Source organism: Bubalus bubalis, chromosome 20 (assembly GCF_019923935.1).
Source record: "Bubalus bubalis isolate 160015118507 breed Murrah chromosome 20, NDDB_SH_1, whole genome shotgun sequence".
Classification (NCBI taxonomy): Eukaryota; Metazoa; Chordata; class Mammalia; order Artiodactyla; family Bovidae; genus Bubalus; species Bubalus bubalis.
Window position 1 is genome coordinate 62,337,676 of NC_059176.1, and position 24,832 is coordinate 62,362,507.

The window sequence follows — 24,832 nt, forward strand, 5'->3', positions numbered from 1 at the left end:
TCCATGCTGGCATGAAGTTCTCGCCAGGCTCTGCTGTCCAAGAGCAAAAGGGTAGGGGGCTCTTCTCATGCCACTTTTCTCTGTAAGTTGGCATCCACCAGGAAAAAATAAACCACCAGTCTCAACATCCTCTTTCTTCCCCCTAAGGTGAACGACTTAGTCTGGAGGAAGGACAAAACACGAAACATGATGCTCTGGAGAAGGGTCAAGCATGCGGGTGATAGTAAGGATGATGTACCCACTAAGCATTCATTATTTATTTGGTGTGTGCGTTAAGTCGCTTCAGTCGTGTCTGATTCTCTCTGACTCCACGGACAGTAGCCCGCCAGGCTCCTCTGTCCATGGGATTCTCCAGGCAAGAATACTGGAGTGGGTTACCATGCTCTGCTCCAGGGGATCTTCCTGACCCAGGGATCAAACCCATGTCTCTTAAGTTGTCTGCACTGGCAGGCAGGTTCTTTACCAACAGCGCCACCTGGGAAGCCCTGTATTTATTCAGTTCAGTTCAGTTGCTCAGTTGTGTCTGATTCTTTGAGACCCCGTGACTGCAGCACGCCAGGCCTCCCTGTCCATCACCAACTCCGGGGTTTACTCAAACTCATGTCCATTGTGTCAGTGATGCCATCCAACCATCTCATCCTCTGTCATCCCCTTCTCCTCCTGCCTTCAATCTTTCCCAGCATCAGGGTCTTTTCCAATGAGTCGGTTCTTCCCATTAGGTGGCCAAAGTATTGGAGTTTCAGCTTCAACATCGGTCCTTCCAGTGAATATTCAGGACTGGAATATTCAATTAGGATGGACTGGTTGGATCTCCTTGCAGTCCAAGGGACTCCCAAGAGTCTTCTCCAACACCACAGTTCAAAAGCATCAATTCTTTGGCATTCAGCTTTCTTTATAGTCCAACTCTCACATCCATACATGACCACTGGAAAAACCAGAGCTTTGACTAGATGGACCTTTGTGGGCAAAGTAATGTCTCTGCTTTTTAATATGCTGTCTAGGTTGGTCATAGCTCTTCTTCCAAGGAGCAAGCGCCTTTTAATTTCATGGCTGCAGTCACCATCTGCTTCTCTATTAACTGGGTTACAGCAAATAGAACTCTCAAAGACATTCTTCTCTCTCTCAAAGGCTGAGCCCTGATGAGTCTATCAGCAGCCCTCAGTGCTTAGTTGCAATGGTGAAGCAGCGGCTCCTGTTGTAGAAGGCGCCGAGGGCATGTTCTGTGGGGCAAAGGCGACCACATATATAAGCGACTGTGCTGTCAGGAGCCAGAGCAGCCAGACCCGGGGAGACTCAGTGACCCACAGAACCCTTTTCACCCAAACAAGTCTTACTCATGAGATTAGATAACCAGAGTTCACTCTCTTCGCCAACGCCTATGTCTCAGCAAGGCTCCAACCTTGGTCAGGAAAAAGAAAAAACAGGTCTGTGCCTTCCCCTTGGTTAGGCACATAAACATATATAATCTAAGATCACAGAAATAGCCAAGTTCCAAGTAGATCCCTACTGACTAGTACACAGGTAAGCTACGATGTTTGGGGATATGTTTCATACTAGCTGCTAAAGGCATCTATGAGGATTTCATTAATGAGCAAAAGAAATGATTATCCACAGAAAGTAACACCGGACCCCTGTAGTCTCCAGGATCTAATATGCAGTGCTGGGCGGACTATTGAGAACACAGAAGAAAAAGAAAAGAGGCAACAAAGAAACCAGGAGGGAGGTTATTCAGGGCACCATTATTAAGTAAAAAATGTCAAGAGCTAATTAGGAAGAGTAAAGAAAGAGCAGCCATCAATGCAGACACAGTGCAGGACTCCAATTCACAGCAAAAGCTAAGTGAGGAGCAGAAGGCAGGCCAGGAATCTTCCTTTGGCTAAACTGCTGGTTTTGGTTACTGTGGGTGCTGTGATTTTTTTTTTTCTTCCCTCTCAATTTTCATAACAGCTTGACTGAAATAGAACTCATACACAATTTCACCCATTTAAAGTGTACAAATTGATGGCTTTTACCATATTCACAGACTTATACAAACATCACCCCAAAGAGGAGGCTGTCTACCCCTCCCCTGCCCCGCTGCTCCAGGCGATCACCGATCAACTTTCTGTCTCTACAGATCTGCCTCTTCTGAACACTTCATACAAACTGAATCATATACTACACCAGGGGGCCCCAGCCTCTGGGATCTAATGCCTGATGATCTGAGGTGGAGCTGATGTAACGACAGTAGAAGTAAAGGTCACAATAAATGTAATGTGTGAATCATCCTGAAAGCCCCCCCGCCCCCAGCCCAACATCCGTGGAGAAAGTGTCTGCCCCAAAACTGGTCCCCGGGGCCCCCGGGGCTGGGGCCGGCTCCCTACGTGATCCTCTGGGTCTGGCTCTCCCACGCAGGACGACACATTACAGGTTCATCTGCGCTGTGGTGCGTCAGTCCCTCACCCCTGCATTTCCTTTCCTAAATTTTGACTTTGGTGACCCGCGGGCGACAGCGCTGGCCCCACAAGCCCTCTGTTCCTGTGCAGTGAGAGAAACACAGGCATGGCAATCAGAAGCTAATGTTTCCATCAACTATTCGGACTCCAGGATCTACTCACGGTCTGGATCTATTCTAAAGGGAGAGAGACTTGAACCTGTCACACTGACTAGACTCTGTCATCCTGATAGTAGGAAATGAGAGGAGAAGCCACGCAACCTGTGGAGGAAGGGTCCCCAGTCTGAGAGCCTCCTGCTGGCTCTGCCTGATGGAAACAAGGTGTCATGATCCTCACCTCTGGACGAGGGCCTGGCAAATGGGAGTCGATGCTGCCTCTCAGAAAGGCCTCCGGAGAGTGGAAGGAGGGAAAAGGAAAGGAAGAAAGTCAGGTGCTAAGAGGGGAGGGTGGGCCTGACTTCCACTGCCTCTGTGTTTATAAAACAGAATATACTCTTTAGAAAATCAAACTATGCTAATGTACTCTGCTGCTGCTGCTAAGTCGCTTCAGTTGTGTCCAACTCTGTGCGACCCCAGAGATGGCAGACTGCCAGGCTCCCCCGTCCCTGGGATTCTCCAGCCAAGAACACTGGAGTGGGTTGCCATTTCCTTCTCCAATGCATGAAAGTGAAAAGTGGAAGTGAAGTCGCCCAGTCGTGTCTGACTCCTATCGACCCCATGGACTGCAACCTACCAGGCTCCTCTGTCCATGGGATTTGCCAGGCAAGAATACTGGAGTGGGTTGCCATTGCCTTCTCCGTAATGTACTCTAACATCTTCCAAAGAGTCCTTCTGCTGAACTCACATTCGAAGCCTGTATAAAAAATTTTTACAAATACGGACACATTCTAATAGGAGGAAAAACCAGGGAAAGGGACGCGGGAGCACGGACCTGCCCCTGCTCTGGGGTCTCTGCCGGCTTCTCCACACGGGAGCACAGGGTCTCTCACACCCCTCACCCCTCTCTCCAGCTCTCCTTGAATCTTTCTCCAAAGAGGAGGAGAAACATCCCCACCTGATGAGGAGTTCTTCTGAGACTCTTCCCCAGTTCTGTGACCATCAGGCCTGAGCACACGAGGTACCTGCTGTCACAGACACGTAAATGGACAGGGTGGGAAAAAAATATATATTCTATTCACACACTTAAAAATTACTCCAAGTTATTTTAAATTTGGAACTGTTTGTATATTCCTTATAAGTTTATAAAACTCGCACTGTCCCCTCATGACTAACTGAAGAGGAATTGAGAGAGTAGTCTATATTTATAACTTGTCTGCTTGTGCGTGCTCACAGCCCTATTTCCACTCCCCGTTACTGTACACAGAGTTATGTGAGGTATTGTGGGCTCCTAAACTTTGCTGATTTCCAAACAAGGCAGGCCTGTGTCCCGCAGGGACAAATTGGGGGCTGTTTCGTCCAAGTGGAGACCATGCTCGGAGGGAGAGGCCTCCAGCTTTGTGGTTTTGGCTGCATCTCTTAAAACGGGTGTTAGGGTCCATTTCTGGGCAATTACACGCCTCCCTGGTGTTGACCAGTATCATTGCTACTGATACTCTGCCTACGGCACATGCCCATGAGCAGCTCCATGCTGCACATCTGTGGCTACACACTTCCCTGCTGCCTATTTACTTTGGTAGAAACTGCTGGTCCAAAAGGTGCGATGCTTCAACGAAACATGAAAAAGCCCCTTTCCATACGCATAAATATTTATGTCAACATAATTTAAATGAATCAACTGAAGGCAGCCACTCGCAGGGAAACTACTATTTAGAAACCAGCAATGTTTTGGATACAGTATGTCAACATCGGAACCACTCCCCAGGAGACAGTGATAACAGAACGCGTGAGGTCGCCGTGGAGGTAGATTTTTACAGTCTGTGTGGATGGAGACTGGGACACGCAAACCCGCACACGTAGATGAGTTGTGCTGCAGCCTCTTGATACGTGTTGAACAAGTCCCTCCAAAGCTGCCTCCCTGGGAGCACACCCATCTGGCCGAGGACCTCACAATTTTGCAAAGCTCCCTTGGAAACCTCTTTTGAAAAAAAAAAAAACAAAAAACCTCTTCTGGGGATCATAGTACCATTCTTTGCTACAGCCTCAAGGTGGGGCATGTCTTCCTAAAAAGGGGAAAATGATCCCTAATTACATTTTTTTTCCCTTTCTTTCCTGATGTCAGAAGCAGAAAAAGGCATCTCCACTCAATTCTCTGGCTGCTAGTAAGCTTGGGTCCCTCGGGTCACCTGGATTCCACCCTCACCCCCACCCCACCCCACTGTAGTACCTCTTGAATGAACGGTCTCTCAACATGTTTGGTCCATTTTCTTCTTGGGAGCTTAAGTTCTGAGTGCATAAATTTAAATTTGTTTAAGCCCTTGAAGCTGTCTGTGCTTTTTAAACATAGCATTGTGCTTTGCGAATTTTTTTAGGTGACTAGAGAGAAAAATGCCTGCCCACCCCTCCCCCTTTTCTGTAATTAAATCTACCCAAGGAGCATGAATAACAACCACTACAGATCACAACCTTCCAGTGATTTATTACCCTCCAGCCTCTCTGGTCGTTTTTCCTTTGATCTTGTTACTTCCTGGTGGCACACTTTTGGACTTGTAAACATGTATTTTGGAGTATATTGTTATGCTAGAACGCCACATTATTCTTTTCCGTTATCTAATCTGATTGCTGGCTCCATTTCCTGGAGTTAAATTATTTTTACTACTGTTGAGAAACCACAAAAGATCCACCAGACTTTCAAAGTACAGTAGACCCTGTTATAGGGAGAGAAGGAGGAACCGGTGTCCCAGGTAGTCATATATTCTGGTTAATGGAATTACCACATGAACTTTATGAGAATCACTTTTTGGAGAACTGGACACACAGACACCCCCAAATTTGCAGAACTTACAGTTAATCTATCTCATGATTCCAAAGTGCCATGAACAAGCACACAAATGTAGAATATTGGCATGTGCTTGCAAAGATTACTATTAAACAAAACCTGCTGTTCTCACAGAATTCTGTTGGCTCATATTTATATTTTGTTTAGTTTTTTATTTTTTGTGGGTGGTGGGACAGCACATTTAATAAAAATGTTATGAACCTGGCCAGAATGTATGCAAAGTGCTAAGATTTCATACTGATAACCAATTGTGTTAGAAACTATCATTTTCTCCATTTCAACTGAGAAAAACCCGGATTCAATACTTCAGAAAGGGTGACTGAAGGATTCTTAGGTTTAATAAGAATCCTCCCCATTTTTAAAACGCTAAGAGTTGAGATTTTGGGGCTTTGGTCTCTTTCGTAAATAACAGGTAAAACTTGGTTCAACTCAAGTGCCATCACAGGCATGTCCTGCGCACCCTGCTAATTGACAGTGTTTCGGCTGTAAATCCCCAACAGAGATGGGCTCACAGGTGTCTTCTGCCTTTTCCTATTAATTAATAAAACATCTGAGAGTGAATTTTTATTTGCTCTCTGAGCCATTAAATGTCTAGTATCATTTTTCCCTTGTATCATTTCCGATTTTTTGGTGTCTGTTTTCCCCCAGAGTGTTATCCAGATTATAAAGTGAATGGCTTTGCGGCAGGCCCACCCAACATCACTTAGGGCTCTAAGAAAGCTGAAATCTGAAGCAAAATATGATAGAGCTTACTGTGAGCTCTGAAATGCTGGGTGGAAATTCCAGGGATTTCCCTTCAGACACTGCCACTCATTCGCCCCGCCATCATGGCAAGCAGCCTGCCCGCCAAAAGACAATGCACAGCAAGCCTGGCTTGTGCCGGGAGGTGGGTGGCTCTGTCTCCCCCTCCTGTTTGACTGTTTGAGCAACCTTTCCTGCATCCCACGTCTTCATCCTTCAACTGCCTCCTGAACATTATCTGTTGTATCCTACAGTCTGATTTCCAGGGTTCAGAGGAATCTGCTTTGAAAGATGAAACAACACTCAGGCTAACTTTATCTTAAAAAAACAAGCAGGGCAAGGCAAAACGTAAATGAGGCCCCAAACTTGGAAATCACATCCGAGGATCATTCCTTCATTTTGCCCTTGGCTCGAAGACTAAAGTAATTTGCACAAAAAGTCCATAAACATAAAGGGGTCCAATTGCACTCGGGCTCCAGTGAGTGTGCCTGTGACGCACACGTCTGGCACACGGCGGGAGTGTGCAAAGCATGCCTGCAACGGAAGGGGTCAGCAGCGAGCAACTTTCGGAACACAGGAGTCTCCTTCCCCAAGTAAACTTCTTAACCGTTTCCCTAAAACTACAGAAGCTCAAACTGGCCAAGTCACTTGGAAAAAAAAAAAAAAGGTAGACTCCTCAAGCATAAATCTTTTCTTCCAAAATCTTATCCAAAATCCTGGACTTGAATAAACTGAAAACAAAGATCTGAAAATATTAAAAAGTCATCTGTTTTCTCCTTCAGAGGATTAAGCTCTGTAGCAACTTCCTCGAGTTTCCTGTGAAAACCTGCATTCCAGGGCATCCTCACCTCCGAGCAGAGGGCTTGGGGAGGCGTGGAAGCAAGCCACCACCCTGGCTGCAGATGGCCCACGAGCACATCCCTCAGGACGCTGGTGTTCTACTCACAGAGAGAACAAGTACTGGCAAGTGACAAAGACAGAACATGTTTTGCAAACCATCAAAGTGACCTGAAACCCAGGGTAAAGGCTAAAGTCAGCGTTTGCTCATTGCCTGAGCCAGGCTCTATGCTGTGCTCCTTAAGGGGCAGGCTTGGGAAAGGCAAAGATCCCTTGGTTTCTGTTCACCCAGGAGGACCCCTCACCTAGGGCTCACACCCCACTCCCAGTCTAGGCTGCATGACTTTGCTTTGCTTCCCCACTGAGCTGGGAGCATCTCTGAAATGAGACGAACGCCCAAAGGAAGGAGTCTTCCTCGTCTGCTGGAGCTGAAAGCATCTCTAGAATTCGGAGTTCAGATCAATATCTGGCTTCACTTGTCTTCAGCCCAGAGAGCTGATGCCAGGACCTGGGGCCTAGGGCTCCAGTCACCCTGTGATGTGATGTTCCCATCCCCCAACCCAGCACACACACTCCCCAGAAAAGAGAAGGATCTCAAACCGTAAAAGCAGAGGACCCCTTGCCATAACCCATCCACAAATCTGCTCTGATACTACCAGAAATTTTGAAATGGCTTTGTTCCCCATTTTCCAATTCTGAAACTGCCTATTCAGGTATTTCCCTCCGAATTGCACACGCCTCCCACTGCACAAATATACCTCTTCTCCTCTAAGCAAAACCTGTTAAATGTATTATCATCCCCCGGGCACCGCCCTGCCCTCTCCCCACCCCCTCCTAAATAAAAGCCTCTAAAGTGTCCCCCAAATCCACTTTCTCTTGCTCCACAGATGGTAAGACCTTATCTTCCTAAATTCCCATCCTCAGCCCATGCCAGGGCTCTGCAGGAGCACAGAAGATAAGTACTGAACCTGTTGCTTCCACTCTCCTGCCAGCTCAACATCTCATGCTCCTAATTCCTCCCTCCTCAACCCCCATCCTTTGAAATTTCTAAACCCCCGGTAGAGGAAGCGCCTCAGGCTCTTAATAAGCTCAGTCATGCTCGAAATATCCGTTTCACCCACGGGGTACTCTAGACAGCAATTCCAACCAGAGCACACATTCAGGGGAAAGATGATCCTTCCTCAAGACTCAATATTTGGAATTCCTAAAAAGGCCATTCCTATTAATTTTCATTAACATACCTGCGAACCTGCAACAGTCCAGGGGTTGAAAGGACACCTTCTGTAACAGTCTGTATCCGCCCACGCCATGGTAATGACAGTGGACTGAGCCATCCCCTCCATGTCTCTGTGACCACAGAGGGCACACGTGCAACCCCCCTCCCCTGGAACTTGCAAAACTTAACAGGAAATCTTCTACCACCTACATGGAAAACCCACTGCCAGAAAAATGAAGTATAAACACTTCATATTAAATTAGCCAGGTGTTTTGAAAAAAATAACATTATCCCAATCCAATACTTTCAAATCCTGGCTGGCTTTCAGGTCTCACATATGGAAGCAGAGGAGCAGCGGCCACGTGGCTTTGCCCCTTTGTAAGGGGCATGTCTTGCTTTTTTGATTCATACAAACAATCAGTGTACACTGAAGGCAGCCAGGAGAAAGCAGCCAATGGTCCTATTTCCTTTACCTGGGGCTTCTTTCTTGTATCTTCACACTGGACAATGATGGACATCGAGAATAATAATCTGCCTAAGTCTTTGGGCTTCCCTGGTGGTTCTTTGGTAAAGAATCTGCCTGCCAATGCAGGAGATGCAGGTTCAATCCCTGGGTTGGGAAGATCCCCTGGAGAAGGAAATGGCAACCCACTCCAGTATCCTTGCCTGGAGAATCCCATGGACAGAGGAGCTTGGAGGGCTACAGTCCACTGAGTTGCAAAGGGTCGGAAACGACTTAGCGACTGAGCAACAACAAAGATAAATCTTTACCTTGGTCTTAAACCTACAGGAGATATTTTGACACTTGAAAGAAGCATCAATGAAAATGAAGAAACGGAACAGAAAAGAGTGGGAAACTTCAACATGTCTTAGCTTATATATTAACACGTCACAACATGTTTACGAGAGACTCTATGCAGCAAGTCCACCAGCCCTGGAACACTGTCATTCACCCAAGTCCCTCCCACTCAGCAATTTCCGGCTCTGGGCACACGTCCCCTGATGTGACCCCAGGACACCCTTGGTTTGCCCTCAGGGTGGAGCAACACAATGGCATGTGGTAGCATTTCTCTCCACATAACTCGTGTCAAAAATATATTACAACGCAAACAGGACTACCAGCCAAGAAGCTATGCCGGCAAAATTTAAAGCAAAAACTTAGAAACCGCCTATGCCCATTTATGTGCCAGGTTGGTCACATTTTTAAGGGCCTAAGTCATGTCTATCTACTTTTTAAGTAAACTGGTTTTAGGGAGAGTTGGTGTTTAAAACTGTGAGATGTTCACCCTCTGTTTTGGAGACACAGCAAGAATGAGCAGACAGTGTTCAGATTAGAGAAGAACACGGGCCCTGGGGTTACACAGAAGTGAGTTTATATCCCAGCTTTGCCATTTATTCACTACAGCATGACAAAGGGACTCAGTGTCCTCAGTATACACTGAAGACAAATAGTACCACCTTGTGCTTTGGGTGCCAGATTCAATGTGGTAAAACCATGCAACTGTACTGAGCATTTTCCCCAGCATGTCATAGGCCCTCTGTAAATATTAGCCATGACAATTCAGTCCCTAGACTGGATTTTAAGGTCCGAGGGTTCCATCCTGGCTCTGCCAACTATCCGCCCACTCAGCTGACCAGTGAGTGCATGGGGTAGGCGAGATAAGTGGCCTCACACTGCGACTCCGGTGTCTCTATCTAATTCCCTGGAGGTGCCTTATGAGCCATGATGTGCTGGGAAGGGCAGAGAGAGAGAGACCTCATTCAGACAGTGGGGATCACACAAGATTTTGTTTCAGAGGGAGGGTTAACGTGGCTAAAAAAGAAAAATGAAAGAAAACCAAGAGACAGGATTCTAAAATATTTCAAATTTCATCTCTGCCCAAACAAATTAAAATATAAATTCTGTATTAGCTTTAGCACACAATTCCATTTTTTAGTGCTGTTCTGAAATCCATTTGCTCCAAAATAAATCTTCATTAGCACAAGGTAGATAGACAGTGACTTACCTAAGACTACATCGTTTGGGGTCCAATGCAGTTTCAGTTATTATTTTAAAGATGCAGATCTTTAAAGATGCAAATAGGCGAGGGGTGGGTGGGGTTGAGTGGGTTTGCTGAGAGCCAAGGACAGATTCCCTGATAGCTCAGTTCGTAAAGAATCCACCTGCAATGCAGGAAGACCTGGGTTTAATCCCTGGATTGGGAAGATCCCCTGGAGAAGGGAAAGGCTACCCACTTCAGTAATCTGGCCTGGAGAATTCCATGGACTGTATAGTCCACAGGGTCGTACAGAGTTGGACACGACTGAGTGACTTTCACTTTCATTTTACTGGACAGATTAATTCACAAGCATGGATGTTAAACTTCAACTTTTACTAAGCAGTAAGCTCTGAAAGTTTTAGACAAGAAAAAGAAATTTTCTATGTTTCAAAAGACTTCATTTGAGTCTTCAAAAAGAGTCACAAACTGCTCCAAAATAAGTTAATACAATTTTTTTTTTCAGGTTAGATGAAGGCTCTTGAGCAGTAGCAAAGAAATAAACAAGCTCCTTCCTCCATGGGAAGGAAAAAACTCCACGTAAGCAATAAAGAAAGATGAGGCAGCATCTACCATGCTAATTTCTGGGCTAAGGTGGACGATGGAGAGGAGGAGGGGAACCCTTTGAGACAGGCATCATCAATGCTTGAACAGGCAGTGCTCAATACAGCTATTCAAAAGGGCTTTGCAACTAGTTTCTACTGTCCATTTTGAGGTTCCTCAAATTTACGGGTTCTGCAAGAACCACTTGGAGGCTTGCTTGAGAGCTGTGTAAAAATATCTGCTGCTGCAATTTTCCAAGTCAAAGAAATCTCTTCCAGGATCTTCAGGCTAGACCTCTGCATTGCAACTGACAACATGTGCAGGCTGTTTGGAAAAAAAAAAAACCGAAACACTGGCTTTGCGCACAGGCAGCCCAGGCTGGCTCGTCCTCGTGGAGGTGGGGAGGGCGGCCAGCTGGCCGGAGCACCCGTCAGACTGTCCAGTTCTCATGCCACCTGCACCTCCCTATCTAGAACCCACTGCTCCGGCTTCACAGAAACAATCCCGGGCGCCAGCGCCATGGGGATATTCCTGCATCCTGACCCTCCCTCCAGGCCACCGCGCTGGGAAGGGCAGCGGGAGCAGGACAGCCACCTGCTCCTCCCAGAGCTCCCGGCGGCAGGCGTGCAGCAGGGAGGAGGAACTCGTTCGTCCATGCAGTAAGGATCTTTGTGATTTCCTGGCGCAGGCGCTGCCCGGAGTTCTGGGATGCAGCTGGGAGTTTGGGGTGCAGGCTACTGAAAAGCCACACATGGCTCATTTTAATTTAGTGCCAGTTCGAGGGCGACTATACTGAATTGTGACAGAGACACACCAAAGCACACAGACATACTGAACTGAAAACTTCCGCGCTCCTGGCCCCTGCTCCACATACACTGCCTTCTTTTTCCTTTTAGAAAAAAGCAAACCCTTTGGAGCCTCTGGGCCTTCAGACAGGCTGTTCCTTCTCCTGGCTTCTGCTTCTTCCCACCCTCAACCTGCCTCCCCCACCTGCAGCGCTGGGCCTGCCTGTCTTCATCCCCCAAAAATCTCTCCTGAGTGGGGACCATTCCTGCTGCCCCATCGATTTATGTCACAGCACCCTGCTCACCTCCTACAAAGCACTGGCCACGTTAACAATCAAAGACTTTTTTTTGGTTAGAGGCTTACAGGGAAGGGGAACAGGGACTTACTGTTTAATGGGTGCGGAGTTTCAGCTGTGCGAGATGAGAAGGGTTCTGCAAATGGGTAGTGGCACGCGTGCACAACAATGTGCACAGACTCCATGCCATCAAAACGCATACTTCAAAATGGTTTGGGTGGTAAATTTCATCTTACATGTATTTCACAGCAGTTCAAAACATGGACTGAATTTTGTGCAATACCACTTCCTCTTTTTTCCACTAGTGTACATTGCACCAGTGTGGGGATCCATTTTTTTAAAACATTTTATCTTATACCAGAATATAGCTGATTTAAAATGTTGTGTTGGTTTCAGATGCACAGCAAAGTGATTCAGTTATATGTAACATATATCCATTCTTTTCCAGATTCTTTTCTCATACAGATACATAACATTGAATAGTCTCCTCAGCTATCCAGTAGGTTTTTGTTGATTATCTATTTTATATATAGTAGTGTGTATACCGGAGACAGCAATGGCACCCCACTCCAGTACTCTTGCCTGGAAAATCCCAGGGACGGAGGAGCCTGGTGGGCTGCAGTCCATGGGGTCTCGAAGAGTCAGACACGACTGAGCGACTTCACTCTCCCTTTTCACTTTCATGTATTGGAGAAGGAAATGGCAACCCACTCCAGTGTTCTTGCCTGGAGAATCCCAGGGACGGGGGAGCCTGGTGGGCTGCCGTCTATGGGGTCACACAGAGTCAGACACAACTGAAGTGACTTGCAGCAGCAGCAGCAGCAGCAGGTGTGTGTACATTAATCCCAAACTCCTAGTTTACCCCACCTCACCCTTCCTTGCCCCCCGAGTAGAAATTTTACGTTTTTGCATCATTGTGTTTCCAGGGCCATGCCTAGAATCTGGCCCACAGCAGATGCTAAGGGTACATTAGTTCAATGGCTCATGACATCCTCACATGTTTCTACTCAGCTGTAAGCTCCCTGAGGGCAGGGATACCATTCCTTAATTATATTTGTCTCACAGCTCCTTCCAGAGGGCCCCATACACAGGTAGAGGTCAGGTGCTAATTTAACCCTGGACTGTTACTTATGCAAACTTTGCAAAAACAAAACCCTTGGACTTTTTCAAAATAATTTTATTGATTGATTTATTTTTGGCCGTGCTGCATCTTTGTTGCTGTGAGGTCTTCTCTTCAGCTGCGGAGAGTGGGGGCTACTCTTCATTGTGATATGTGGGCACCTCTCATTTCGGTGGCTTCTCTTGTTGGGGAGCGCGGCCTCTAGGGCACCAGTAGTCCTGGCACGTGGGCTCAGCAGCTGCAGTTTCCAGGCTCTCGAGGACAGGCTCAAGAGCTGTAGATTATGGGCTGAGTCGCTCTGCAGCACGGGGAATCTTCCCAGACCAGGGACTGAATCAGTCTCCTGCATTGGCAGGTGGACTCTACCACTGAACCACCAGGGAAGCCAAAGCTCTTGAATTGCATATAAAATACGTATATGGGGCAGGGTATATATGTAGATATATACAGATTTTGTTGTATTTCCTCTCTTGCTTTGACTGCCAAGAATCCCAGAGGAACTAGATTCCAGGAAGACACTACTACAATGGGGTAGCTTGCTGACTTGGCCATTCAGGTCTTCTGTCCCCCAGGTGGGTTTTTTTTTTTTTTTCTTTAATTGAAATCAGCCTCAAATTCTGATTCTCTTGGGCATCAAAGTATAAATTGAAAGCAGATAAGTAACAGAAGAGAGTTTCTCACAGGATAAGTACTTTCCTATGTTTTGATAGTGAGTTGTTATTAAATAACAATAATGACAAAATAATATGAAAAACTACTCTCTTTGCGTCTACCTAAAAAGGAAGAAACATGACAAAAATCAGAGGAGCCTCTTCAGATAATTTGGAATAAAATGAAATAAACCCATAGTCCTCTGGTTTATTTCTCGGCTGGTTTTCCCCTGGAATAACCAAAGAAATCATCTAACCCAACACCAAGGTTTTTTAGGTCATATATGCTTCTGGGCAGGCTAAAAATTTTTGATGAAAACAATTCTCTCTTTCTCTCAAAAGCTTGATGAAAGTAAAAGCTGAAGGTATTAGGTGGTGAGGGAAGCCATGAAGGTTATCATTACAGCAAGGCTCTTGCATTTAGGGGGCACTCACCACTCCACGTGCTAGGAGTGTGGCAAACACTGCCTGTTTAATCTCCGCAACTTACAAAGGGACAGCCACGCTGCTTCCCCATCCTCTGAACCCAAACTGAGGCATGTAGAGAGCAGCTTGCCTAGAGTCGCACAGCGTGAAAGACAAAGAGGTAGGAATTCCAACCCAGGATCTTCCAGCAGCATCTACGGTGCACCTTCCTCTTAACGCTCATAACCCGCTCGCGTAACTCACTGGAAGGAAGCAGCATTACTTCACCAATGAGGCGACAGAGAACCAAAGAGGCTGTGGCTCAACAGGAAGGCAGTGGTGATAAGCAGAAAAATACTCAATGCCAGCAGCTCAGCACTAAGACCACCGGAGACTCAGTTTTGTGCCTTACAGATTTGTTAGAGCCACTCTGGGCCACCCCAAAGGACCAAAAAGCCATGATTTTGGCTATCTAAAAAACCTGACAAGTTTATTGCTGTGCTTAATCTAAATTTATATTTTTTCTCAGTTATTTCTACTTTTCATGTCATAATTCACACAAATTGGTAGGGCAAAGAATTAGTACTACCCCAAACACAGTGTTTAGTAACAATGGCTTTTAAAAAAAAAGATACACAGGGCATTTCTTCTGTCAGTTCTTATGGATTAAATATTTGTTCATTTAACACCTGGTGGTTTGCATTTCCCTGGTGGAGTGGTTAAGAATCTGCCTGTGATGCAGGAGACCCTGGTTCGATCCCTGGGTCAGGAAGACCCCCTGGCGAAGGGAATGGCAAGCCACTCCAGTACTCTTGCCGGGAGAATCCCATGGACAGACGAGTCTGGTGGACTATATAGTCCATGGGGTCACAAAGAGTCGGCCACGACTGAGCTAACACCAACACTTTCTAACACCTGACTGCACGTGTCTGGAAGACACACCAGGCACTGTGCGGGCTGAACAGAAGTGCATATGGCCTTTTGTAGGCAGGCTCTGAAGATGAGATGTACACACAGATAATAATTTCAAGGTAAACATTCGTGTCATAAAAGATACACATCAGAAGGACAAGCATACTTCCATTGTGAGGATCATGGCTTGGAAGACAGAAGCAGCTGAGTAGGAACTCAAAGTGGGCAAGGGAGCCTTGGGGTTTCAGCAACTGGCGCTGGGGGTGGGGGCAGGGGTGGGGGCAGGGCTTCTCATGTATTTCAACAGGAAATTACAAATTGCCATCTTTATTAACATGTAACTTAATTAAAGTTCTTAAAAACGACTTCAGTGCATTTCTGCCTTTAAGAAAGATTCTAATTAACAAATCAAATTTGTGTAAAACATCAGAGGATGAGGTCCAGAATGAGGCTTCTGTTGTTGTCTGAAGTTAATGCCTATGGACTATCTACTGCTGAAATTGTTTAGAATAGACTAATTATTCCTTTTTCTCCTTTCTTCTCTCTCTGTCCAGGCACAAGGAAATTTTAAACCATCTACAATCCCTCCATTAAATTAAAAAATAAACAAACAAACCTCCATTGTGAGAGGCGCCATCGGTGTCTGCCTCCTGTCCTCTCATCACAAAAGGAGAGGAGGGCTAAAGAACAGGCTCATTGGTCAGTATTTCATGAATTTAAAAAAGTGTAGCAATGCTGCCTGGGCAGACACAGCAAAACACAAAACAGTCATTTGTTTAAACAAACTCACAAAAACAAAACTACTTCCGATAATATAACCAGTGAATTCTAAAAAGGATCACACATTCAACATGACTTTTTAAACTTTAAATTTCACAAATTAAAAGCAGGATGATGAGGCCAAACCTACGTAGATCACCCCTCTCCCCCCTGCTTATCTCTTTCTGGTTTCATTCAGCTGCGGAAACCACCGACAGCTCAGCCTCTCATCCCAACAGGAAAATTTCAGGGCTCCCGAAGGTCTGAGTCAGACCTGAAAGCTCATGAACATTCTGTTTTCTGGAGCTGATGCAAGGAAATCACGGCAATTGATGACCAGACACACAGTTACCTACCGCATGTCTGATCCCCAGAACGCCTCTGAAATAATTTATCACAAGTTCGATGTCCATTTTCAAAGTTATTAATAACAAGAGTCTGTTTCCGATTTTTAAGATGAGGTTTAACGTTTCGAATCTTTCCCTCTCTCACCAAAATGTCTCTATACACTGGATCTCCATTAATAAACTCCCTTGCTTTACTGCATTTTAATGAAGATGAATAGAAAGCAAACTGAAGAAAACCTTAAATTTCCACGTGAAATGCGAAGAAATAAAGAGTGCCGGGATTTAAATTAAAATCTGCGTTTACTGGGTGCCGGGAAATAAAGAGTGTGCGCGCGCCCGCGGCGGCGCAGGGGGATGGAGGCCCCAGCATTTTGTGGATGGGCCAACTTTCCGGCCAAGGTCGATCGGTATTTGACCTAAGTGCATGAGGAACTGGGCGCGATCGCAGGACCGCATGACTTCAGCTCAATGTGCGAATGAACCCTCTCCGTCCGCATTAATTTTTCTCTCTTGCAATCACATTTACACCATTTTATTTTGATTTAGAATCCCGCCCTGAACGACCTCAGCAGGTCATCTACCCTGCGAGGCCCGTCCTGCCGCCGGAGCCGCAGAGCACTCTCCTTACAACTTTAGGACGGCTAGTTTTCCACCAAAACTCAATCCTTCTTAAAAACCCAGAGTGTGCAGTGCATTTCTTATGAACGATTTCTGCGTCCACCGGGAAGCGGATCCCGACACGGGAAGCCCCGGCCACACCCGCCCGGCCACGTCGGAGGGGCGGTGGCGTGGCTCCACACCGCGCCAGCGGCCGCACGGCTCAAATCACGGTTTCAGGGTAAAACGTGAGCCAGCCGGGGGTTCAGAGACACACGGGGACTGCTTTACGGTCTTGCACTACCGGGATCGGAAACTCAGAGAGCAGCAGCCCGGAATGGACGCGATCCTCAGACCGCCACGTCACCCCCGCGGCTCCCCTCTCGGGCCCCTGGCCGCGCTGGCCAGGGGCCATCTGACGTGGCTGGGGAGTGGCGCGTGATCACGTGGCCCGGCCCGCCCTCGGCACTGCGCATGCGCTGGCCGAGCCCCGCCTGCAGCCCGACCCGTCCGAGACTGGGGCCCCCTCAGCCCCTGGCGTTGCAGAAGATTACGGCATCCCGTATGCACGTCGGAGTGCAGCTACTGAAGCCGTTCTATATGCAATAATTCTATCAGTTCGGTGGGATTTATTCCAACGTGGGAACTGGGGGTCTAGAAATAACGAATAAGTGTTAACTATCTGCTTCTGCTCTGAGGCCAAGTTTTAAAACGTTCACCAAGAAACTGCACACATAGAAGAATCTTAGTACAAGGTCTTCTGAATTCTAGGCGGCCACACCTTTAAAAGACACATATATTTAGCATCCAAACTAATTCAGAACCGTCAATGCTGCTGCCAACATTCCTATTTGGCCCTGAAAATGTGTGTCTGTCCCATTGAGCATCTATGGCTGAGAGTGCCTGAGGTTCTTTTTTTCTTCTTTTCCTAATATAATGGTTACATTTCAAACTCCTAAAATTTAATTTGTTGAGAAGTTACTAGTATCAGTGAAGAAGAATAAGGGCCACAGGAAACCCAGTGTACCTAGCATGATCTTGTCTGAGTGTGATAATAAAATTACAAACTGGGGTGGATTGCAGGATATTAAAAAATGTAGTCATTCACAGTTCTTTCAAATAGATGCATGAGCTTTAATAAAATATTATAGTTGAGTACAAATACTTTCTTAATCTTTTAAGGCATAAGAAATATAAAAGCTCATATAGGTAGTATTAAAATCAAAGAATAAAATAGCCCAATATATTTAAATATATATTGTAAAAATACATATTTAAATATATTTTTATTCTAAGATTAAAGAGTAATTTTAATCTTTCAGTGGTGGAGAATTCAAAATAAAGATTTCCTTATATGAATATGATGTTGGGTTGCTGAAATTTAATTAAATGGGAGGGGGCTCCTCCAAATTATTCACTGATGCCAGTAATAGTATCTATTCTAAAAGAAGAAAACAGTATCTGGAGCACCTTTTCAATTACAGCATTATAAGCTCAGAGATAAAATTTCATATTATTAATTGAATTTCTTATGGTGGGTAAGCCTTCCTAACTCATCCAAAACATTCAGGGCCTCTGCTTCAGAGGCAGTCCTGCAATTGTGTTCCGTCTCTGAGTCCTCAAGAGCAAGAGGCACTTTCAGCCAGGACCAAAATTAATGGGACGTTTTTGGCAGTTGAGATCTCCTCCCTCCTCCTTCACCTCCTCTGAAGGGAAAAATGGCAACGACGTTTCAAATAACATTCATATTTGAGATTATTTAGGCTTCTGCATATTTTTCTGCTTCGTGTCGTTCATAATTGCCCTCCCAGAAAAAGTGAAGCTGCTACTGCTATTTAAAAAGTTTTATGTCCCTCATTTTAAAAATACATAACGGTCCTCAGAGTAGAATTCCAATTACTAAGTGTAGAAAACAGAAATAGAAGAAAAAAAAAATCACCATTTGGCAAACACCACAGTAACGGATGTTAAAATTAGTAGGTGAAATAATGAGGAACAGTATGAACAAGATAGATGCCTCCTAATTAGGAAGGGAGACATAGCAACAACGGAGGCCACCTGAACCAAGTGATCAAAGCGACCATCACAGACATGAAACATGTGGGCATCGGGTGCCTCCTGATCATGTATAGCCTGAGTTTAATCAGGAGGAAACACATTCAGACTGAAGGACATTCTACAAAATAGCTGCTCCATGCTCTTCAAATGTGTGAAGAGAGTGAGTATCTAAGGAAGACTGAAGAAAATGTCCATATTCAAGGAAACTGAAGAGACACGACAAATGTAAGGTGGGGTCTCGACTAGATCTGAGGCCATAAAGACGTCAGTGGAGGACGGGAGAGGTCTGAATCTGGTCTAGAGACGTGTGGCGCGGCACCGATGTCCATGTCCTGGCTGAGGTAATGGACACTATTTCAGTCACATAAGATGAAGCTGGGTGAAGGGTGTTTGGGAACTCAGTACTTTTTGTAAGTTTTTGCCAGCCTGAAATTATTTTAAATCTAAATGTTATGATCTTCCTAAAAAGTTCATAAAGGAAAAGAAAGCAACTTATAACTTTACCATCAACTAAGCTGAGGGACTCTAGAGCTGTTAGGGTGTATGCCGGTCGATCACTGGTAAACTCCAAAATTTCACTTTGTGTGTTTCCCACTTGAACCAGTTACTGACAATCCCTCCCTCCAAGACAGAGTTTCTTAAGTTAGGTAAACCAGTTAGGAGATAAGGCAAACCTCTACTTTTTACAGATGATTACCAGAGAAAGATTGTGTGAAAAGCTGACAGTGGAGCTCCCAGTGGAGAACTGGGCTTGCGTGTTGCGGGCCCCTTCCATCCTGCTGTATTGCAGAACATTTAATTCCTCCAAGAGGGAAGTAAGATGGTTGAGGGATGCAAAGAAAAACAATCAACAGAACGGATGGCAGAAAACTGCAAGGCTCTCTTGGAGCCTTATAACAATTCTCTATCTTTTTGTTTTACATGTAGTCAGAACGGCATTTTCCTGATTTGAACATATACTCTGTTCTGTCATCTGCTGCAGATTAACAGGCTTCTGCTCTCTTGCCGTTATGCAGAAGAGACCAAATTCTTTCAACAGCAAAAATCTCCACTGCATTCATTAGCAGCAATTTCCTAGCATCGCAAGTCCTACAGTTTCCTGATCTGCCACTATGTGGTAGCGAAGGCAATCAAAAGAGTTGGTCAGGGTTGCACTAAAATCTCATTGGAAAGAACTGATCTACTACTTTTCTCACATATTGGCCTCAAATGAAATGATCCTCACTGGGGAATAGTAGAAAACTGAGGCCAAAACAAATGTGCAAAAGCTATTATTTTTTACTTTAGTGATCCCAGCATTAGGAGGCGTGCAAGAGAAGTCAGGGCACTGTTGTCAAGGAATGCACGACCCCTTTAAGTACACGAACCACATCTTTGCAGGACTGGGGTGCCCCTGATTCAGCCCCTGCCTGGCCAGAAGCAGTGCTGATTAAATCCGTACAAGCTCCTTCCTATGGACAGGAGACTAAGGCTCCAAGACTGGTCTGGCTTGCCAGGGTCACTGTGTGTGGGGGGCGGGGGGGTGTGTATGTGAAGGTGTGGCTGGGTTCTCCAGGATCTAGGCTCTATTGGCCACTTGGCCTCCCAAATCAAGACAGAGCTCACTTACAAAGTGGCTTAGAGGTGTCCGGTAGGGCAGAGAAGGGAAGGCTGGTGTTCCCTAGAAGGAGGGACTTTTGGAGGGACCAGAAGCACTAACTGGGCGACACAGCTGTACTGAGCAGTATGTCTGAAGGTGTGTGGTGGAGCTCCCCTGACCAGTAGGGTCCTTGTGGGCCAACGAGAGAGACCAGCAGGGTGGGAGGACCCAGCAAGCTGATTAGGAGCCCCTGCAGGCATATTTATCTGACAGTGAGGAAAAGGGTGACCCTCGTAAAACACGGTGTCATTAAACAAGGTATGAGGCTGGTCTAGGATCCAACAGTGGGCACAGCGTGCCTTTCAAAGATGGTTTTTCGTCACTACGTTAGCTTTCAACGTGGATGAATATGTCCCATTCACTTTCATTTCTCCAGCCATTTTCATATTGTGAGAAAGAGAGACAGAGATGTAAGAAAGGAGGGAAGTAGAAGAAGAAAAGTATCAGATGAAGGAAGTGAAGGAAAATCCTGCTCATAGACTAATACCTCACTTTTCCAGAACTCGGCTATCCAGCAAATTCACGTTTGGGGTATATAGCCAAGGAAAGAAAGAAGCTACACTGCACTTATTGCCTATTTACTCTTATACACAATTCTGATGAGCTTGCAAATCTGTGTTTGAAATACCCGCAGCAAAGAGCAAGCAGCCAGTAATCACCTACAGAGGAGCTGAGAGATACAGCTTTCTTGTCTTACTGCAGAGTCTATTAAAACAGAAATGGAGACATAAAAATGATAAAATCAGACCATAAGAACACAACAAGCCCGAGAAATCTCCAGTATAGGGCAAACTGCCTCCCACTAGACCTTGAGGCTATCGCTGTATTATGCATAATAGAACAACTTCTGCTCTGTGCTGTCCCCGCGTCGGCCAGAAATGATTAAATCATATTCACGAGCACAAGAAGCAAAGAAGGACATACTCTCTGTTGGAAAGGTTTTCAGATGGAGAGTATACAAACACTGGTGCCGTAGTCTCAGCTTTATGTACTGGATGGATAATTTACGGAACACACTGGAGAGACAGCTGCGAGAGCAAAACGTCTGCTCACGTGGAGTTCATCATCTAGTGAGGATCTGAGATACCCAAGACCCCAGCTTCAATCAGGAGAGCTGGCCATCTGCACTTGTGTACTGAGACCGAAAGAAGCTTTGACTTATTTTTGGATGTGAGCAACCGAACCTGGTCTAAGACTTTGATCAGACACTTAGGAGTCCACGCAGTTAATACTTCAAGGACCAGCACCCATGACCAAGGTCTGCAGCTCTGCCTGCACAAAAACTGAACAACGTAAAAGGCCCAGAGAACTACATCTCCTGGATTTGCCAGCTCTTCTTGTTGAGGAAAAGAATCCTAACCCCAATGCATTCTTACATTTCAGCTGTGACACCCTGAAACTAGAGACGTGTGTTTTAAGTAGTGACAGTTTTTTACAGGAAAAATCCTAGATCTCTTGATATTGTTTGAAAAAGGTCCACGATTATTACCAAAATACAACTTAGTCAAATACCCAGATACAATCAAATTACTTTTTTTAAATTTTTTATCTTCTTACTGCTTTAGAAACCCAAGGGTTTTCTCTCCCCCCTTGAGAGAAAAGATTACAAACTGGCAATTTTCGTTTACTGAGCTCTTGGGGGAAAACATGAAACAGGATTTCTTCTAATGTCTGAGTGCCATGATGGTAGGTGCCGCAGAGCACAGAAAAGCATACATTTAAAAGCTGGGCAGATCTCAGTTCAAATCCCGTTTTGCCCACCTACTGGATGTGTGAACATGGACAGTTTATTTCTTCAAGCCTTCCTTTGCTCATCAGTAAAACAATGTTAGTAGACTCTACTCACAGGTGGTTGCAAACAAATGAAATGAGCCTGACCCCTGTGTTGTAAGCACTCATCTTTATGCAGGTGTGTGCTAAATTTTTGCACAGACCCCAGTATTCACAGGCTTTGCATAGTGGAGCTCAAACTGAATGTGTCTCTCTGTTGGCCAAGTCTTTTTGAGTTTTTCCTTGGAAGAAGAGGCTCACCTTCCCCTGGGGCTGGGCTTCCTAGTAAGGGGAAATCACTGAGGAACAAAAACCAGACAAAGGGGTAGGAGGGAGGGAAAGCCCAAGTCCAGCCTTGAGAGGGGCACGCTTGCCTGCCATTCCTTAAGGAAGGGCTGAGCCACTCTGCAGCCTGTTTGAACACCTTCTAGCAAAGCTGATTCCAGATGTCAGATGGGGTTTGGAAACAGGAAGTTTCAACATCAGCTGGCCTTGGCAAACACAAGCTGTTCAAAATAAAAATGATGGTGATGGTTTAAGATGGAGCGAGATGACTCTGTGGAACAGCTGAGTGCTGTGCTGTCTGTTCAGCTACTGGGTGGGCGACCCGGTCTGGGCGGGGGGCCTGCCCACATTCGTTAACATCCTGAAAGGCAGTCTGTGCCTCTGCACCAGACCATTCTGTAAACTCCATTAAATGGCTGAGATTGTCCTTGTGGACTTGGGTGGATTGATGTTATTTCTAAAGCATGCAGTTCATTTCAAGAGGGGAGAGGGAGGATTAAGTTGGAAATATTTTTCTATTGAGAAGAAAAATTAAATATAAGTGGAAATGTTTTCATGAAAATTGTTTTTATATGTCAATGTTTCCTGGGAACACTCCGATCACAGTGCATCACAGGACTGTGCTAGATTAGAAGGAATGAAGACAAAATGAATTTAAATAAAATTGAAACTGACCAGCCAGGCTTTATTCTCACTACCTGATGAAACAACAAAGCAGGGACGGGGGTTGGGGGTGGGGAATCCCACAGATGAGCCAGAAGAAGAAATAAAATCAACGCCACTCAAAATTTAACCTTAAATGAGAGTTTCAGTTTTGTTTCAAAATTTCTAAAACCCATCTTACTTTCACAGCCACAAAAGCTTTTGCATGTCTGTGAGTCAACAGCCACTTGATAGAACCTTGAAGCTGTTCTGAGTCGTCTCTCAACCAGGAAACCCACTGGAATTCAGTTACAGAAGATGACTTGCTTGTTTTATAGTTCTTAGGTCATTAGGAGTATTTAGCATTTGCTGATAATCAACAATAGCTCCAGAAAATGTGTGCAATTAGACAGCTGGTCTGATCGTGTTGCATTTTTAAAATTTTGCACACCCCCTTTATTAACCTGAAATATGACAGGAAAAGTAAAATACACAGGTCTTAGTTACCCTTGTGAAAATAAACATGTACTTTAAGAGGAAAGTATTTTGTCAGTTAATCTTGTGTCTGGAACCATATGGACTTGTGGCCACAAACCTCAGCGGCATGTGGCTATTTATATTTAAATTAATTAAAAATTAAATACAGTCTGAAATGCATCTCTCAGTCCCAGTAGCCACATTTCAGGTGCTCCGCTGTCAGACGTGGCTAGCGGCTCCCGTACTGGACAGGGCAGATGTCGAACTCTGCCACCACCTCATAAAGGTCCACAGGACAACTCTGGTCCAGATCAAAGACCAGAAGCTGTGAGCTATGGGTATGTACGTTTATTTTTAAAACTCTGCACAAAATGGTTTACCTGAATTTGGGGGTCACTTAAGGGTAGCTAAGCAACAGTTTTCTACTTGCACACAACTGTTTTCCCTAAGCCACATCAGTGCTCAAGCCAAGGAAAATCCAATACGTAGTCTCTCCTCCGTATCATGTCTAGTGTACTTTCTATCGTGAACCCCCCTATTCCCTATCAACAGAATCTCTCACCCAAAACATGAACAAGGATTCCTGTTGCCTACAGAGAACAGAGGTGTTCGCAGGCAAAAGGGTAGATCATTATTTTCAGATGGAAACACCTTCCCAAGATTCATTTCAACATTAAAACACACAGCAGGTGTTACATATTAAAACACATACCAGGCTTCCCCCTATATGGCCATCATCACACTTCTCTTTATTTAATGTCTGCATTCCCTGCCCAACTGTCAGCTTGATGTGAGCAGAAAGCAAGTGTTCTGTTTGCTATTGTACACCCATTACAAGCACAGTGCCTGGGACAAAACAGATGCTCAGATTTTTGTGGAATGATTGAATGAAACTTAAGAAGAATGGTATTTTGCCGAAGAATAGCAAACATCCTTTTAGAGACTAGATCCAATTCTTTTATATTTGGAGAGCAATCCACCCTTTATTTTCAGATACAAACTGAAAATAACTCAGCCGACTGATTCATGCAACTTTGCAGGCTACCGTTTAGTATCTTCCATCAATGGCTCCTTCCAAAAAGCATAGCACTAAGTATTTTATACTTGTTATTGCCTCTACCACCACCTCCCCCCGCCCCCACTCTGATATTTTCTCTGCCAGGAGGAGTGGGAAATCAAGGCTTAGGGAAATTAAGTGACTTACCCAAGGTCACAGAGCTGGAGTTGTATAATTGGAAAAGCTGCCCTGGCGATAATTATGGACCAGGTTCATCATAATGCCAGGTTACACAATTCCTGCTTGGGTCAGGAAGGTGATGATGATCCTGGGCACACTTTCAAGGAAGGA

At 45.3% G+C, this 24,832-nt stretch overlaps 1 protein-coding gene across 5 annotated transcripts in view; it reads right to left on the reverse strand.

Annotated features, from left to right (window-relative positions):
* IGF1R (insulin like growth factor 1 receptor) overlaps nucleotides 1-24,832 on the reverse strand; it is a 307,210-nt gene that overhangs the window by 74,553 nt on the left and 207,825 nt on the right. The gene's annotated exons all lie outside the window — the stretch shown is intronic.